Below are 4,263 nucleotides of genomic sequence, written 5' to 3'. Positions count from 1 at the left end.
TATATCAGATGTCCATCAAGCAGCCATTTTGTGATCGTGCTTTTTCCTCATGGTAGTCACTTGCGTTCCATTGCTCACAAAGACAAGAAGGAATACTCCGGTTGGAATTTTATTGAAGCTATATGTTAAAAACATCCTAATGATTGATTCTGTACTTGTAGTTTGAAATGTTTCTTTGACCGGTAATATCACTTTTTGAAGTTTTTGTCCGATATAATGCTGACCAGAATTAGCGTTTGGATATGTATACCAAACGCGCTAACAAAAGAAGGTATTTGGACATAAATAACAGACATTTTTGAACAAAACAAACATTTATTGTGGACCTGGGAGTCCTGGAGTGCTCTCTGATGTAGATCATCAAAGGTAAGGGAATATTTATCATGTCATTTCTTGTTTATGTTGACGCCATCTTTGCTGCTGTGGTGTTTTTAAATTGAGCGGCGTCTTAGATTATTGCATGCATTTCATTTTCCGTAAAGTTTTTTTTAAATCTGACAGCGGTTGCATTAAGGAGAGATATATCTATAATTCCATGTGTATATTATCATCTACATTTATGATGAGTATTTCTGTTGAATGATGTGGTTATGCAAAATCACTTGATGTTGTTGGAACTAATGAATCTAACGCGCCAATGTAAACTCAGATTCTTTGGTATAAATATGAACTTTATCAAACAAAACATGCGTGTATTGTGTAACATGAAGTACTATGAGTGTCATCTGATGAAGATCATTCAAGGTTAGTGATTCATTTTATCTTTATTTCTGTTTTTTCCGAATGTTATATTTTGCTGGAAAATGGATGTGCATATTGTGGTTTGGTGGAGACCTAACATAATCGTTTGTAGAGCTTTCGCTGAAAAAGCCTATTTGAAATCGGACACTGTGTTGGGATTAACAACAAAAATAAACGGTACAACACAGAAGTCTGTAGATCAAACACAATATGCACTTGGCTGCAGTCAATGACCATTCCATCCATGAGGACTTTGGTCTCATGAATGGAATGGAATTCAAATGTTTATTTTTTTTTACGCTGAAGATCCTGTTTCTATGTGAAATAGTTTGTTGTGTTTCAGTCTTCTGTGATGTATATATAGTGTAAACTCAATATGTGATACATTTCAACTCTATATCTGACATGGTGTCTTTCTATGTTTAACCAGGTGTGTGAGGTGTATACTTTTGTTTCAAAGTGAATTTAGGGTAGAGTAGGGGGCACTATTTTCACCTCCGGATGAAAAACGTACCCACAGTAAACTGCCTGTTACTCAAGCTCAGAAGCCAGGATATGCATTTCATTTCAAATCTAAAGTTTCCAAAACTGTTACAATAATGTCTGTGAGTATAACATAACTTGATTTGGCAAAAACCTGAGGAAAATCCATTCAGGAATCGGGATTTCTTTTATGTTTGTAGTTTTCTATTGAATGCCATTACAGTTTCCATTGACTTAGGACTCAAATTGCAGTTCCCACGCCTTCCACTAGATGTCGACAGTCTTTACAAATTGTTTCAGGCTTGTATTCTGAAAAATGAGAGAGTGAGACCAGTCTGAATGAGTGGACACTACAGTGACCCAGAGGTTTTTAGTGTGCACGACCGAGAGTGCGCCTTTCTTGTTTACCTTTTATATTGACGACGTTATTGTCCGGTTGAAATATTATCAATTATTTAGGCTAAAAACAACCTGAGGGTTGATTATTAACATAGTTTCTACGAACTTTACGGATACTATTTGGATTTTTCGTCTGCCTGTTGTGACTGCGTCTGTGGATTACTGAACAAAACGTGCGAAACAAAACGGAGGTTTTTGGAAATAAACAGACACTTTATCGAACAAAACAAACATTTATTAAGAAAATGGGAGTCTTGTGAGTGCAACCATACGAAGATCATCAAAGGTAAGTGTTTAATTTTATCTCTATTTCTGAGTATTGTAAGCACTCTACTTGGCTGGTAACTGTTTGTAATGATTTGTCTGCTGGGTGTGCTGTTCTCAGATAATCCCATGGTGTGCTTTCGCCGTAAAGCCTTTTTGAAATCTGACACCGTGGCTGGATTAACAAGAAGTTCATCTTTAAAACGATGTTTAACACCTGTATGTTTTATGAATTTTTATAATGAGTATTTCTAGTTTTGAATTTGACGCTTTTGGCGCTCTCTCACACACACCGTCACAGTAACCACGCCACATGAATTGGGTGGGAATTTCCTTTTTATTGTCTCTGATATCAAATAAATAACAGTCAACTATTCACTGTCATTTTCAAGCTATAACTTAACTGAGTATGCTACAAATCGATTTATACATCAAAACCAGAGCCATGAGGCTCCAATGCCTTAATGAGCTTGAATGATTATAGACCAGCTACAGACCTGTAATAGACAAGTTACATACCAGTTACAGACCAGCTACAGGCCAGCTACAGACCGTTACAGACCAGAGACAGACCAGTTATAGATCAGTTACAGACCAGATACAGACCAGTTACAGACCAGCTACAGACCAGCTACAGACCAGTTACAGACAGATACAGACCAGTAACAGACCAGCTTCAGACCAGCTACAGACCAGTTATAGACCACCTACAGACTAGCTACATACCAGCTACACACCAGTTATAGACCAGCTACAGACCAGCTACAGACCAGTTATAGACCACCTACAGACTAGCTACATACCAGCTACACACCAGTTATAGACCAGCTACAGACCAGCTACAGACCAGTTATAGACCAGCTACAGACCAATAACAGACTAGCTACAGACCAGCAACACACAAGCTATAGACCACCTACATACCAGCTATAGACCACCTACATACCAGCTACAGACCAGTTATAGACCAGCTACAGACCAGTAACAGACCAGTAACAGACCGGTAACAGACCGGTAACAGACCGGCTACAGACCAGCTACAGACCAGCTACAGACCAGCTACAGACCAGCTACACACCAGCTACAGGCAAGCTACAGACCAGTTTTAGACCAGCTACAGACCAGTAACAGACCAGATACAGACCAGTAACAGACCAGATACAGACCAGTAACAGACCAGTTACAGACCAGATACAGACCAGTTATAGACCAGTTACAGACCAGCTACAGACCAGATACAGACCAGTTATAGACCAGCTACAGACCAGTTACAGACCAGTTACAGACCAGTTACAGACCAGTAACAGACCAGCTACAGACCAGCTACAGACCAGTAACAGACCAGCTACAGACCAGTAACAGACCAGATACAGACCAGTTACAGACCAGTTACAGACCAGTTACAGACCAGTTACAGACCAGATACAGACCAGTTATAGACCAGCTACAGACCAGATACAGACCAGTTATAGACCAGCTACAGACCAGCTACAGACCAGTTACAGACCAGTTACAGACCAGTTACAGACCAGTTACAGACCAGATACAGACCAGATACAGACCAGTTACAGACCGATACAGACCAGTAACAGACCAGCTTCAGACCAGCTACAGACCAGTTATATACCAGCTACAGACCAGTAACAGACCAGTTATAGACCAGTAACAGACCAGTTATAGACCAGCTACAGACCAGCTACAGACCAGCTACAGACCAGCTACAGACCAGCTACAGACCAGATACAGACCAGTTACAGACCGATACAGACCAGTAACAGACCAGCTTCAGACCAGCTACAGACCAGTTATATACCAGCTACAGACCAGTAACAGACCAGTTATAGACCAGTAACAGACCAGTTATAGACCAGCTACAGACCAGTTATAGACCAGTTACAGACCAGTTATAGACCACCTACAGACCAGTAACAGACCAGTTATAGACCACCTACAGACCAGTTATAGACCACCTACAGACCAGTTACAGACCAGTTATAGACCAGCTACAGTGGGGCAAAAAAGTATTTAATCAGCCACCAATTGTGCAAGTTCTCACACTTAAAAATATGAGAGAGGCCTGTAATTTACATCACAGGTACACCTCAACTATGACAGACAAAATGAGAAGAAAAGAAATCCAGAAAATCACATTGTAGGATTTTTAATGAATTTATTTGCTAATTATGGTGGAAAATAAGTATTTGGTCTATAGCAAAAGTTTATCTCAATACTTTGTTATATACCCTTTGTTGGCAATGACAGAGGTCAAACACATCCCTTTAATGAGGTCATTCTGTAGATATGGAACCCTACAGAACAGACACATCCCTTTAATGAGGTCATTCTGTAGATATAGAACCCTAATGAGGTAATGGA

The sequence above is a fragment of the Oncorhynchus masou genome, unplaced genomic scaffold (assembly GCF_036934945.1).
Source record: "Oncorhynchus masou masou isolate Uvic2021 unplaced genomic scaffold, UVic_Omas_1.1 unplaced_scaffold_2181, whole genome shotgun sequence".
Classification (NCBI taxonomy): domain Eukaryota; kingdom Metazoa; phylum Chordata; class Actinopteri; order Salmoniformes; family Salmonidae; genus Oncorhynchus; species Oncorhynchus masou.
The sequence above is the reverse complement of the archived record's forward strand: the minus strand, read 5'-3'. Positions refer to the sequence as shown.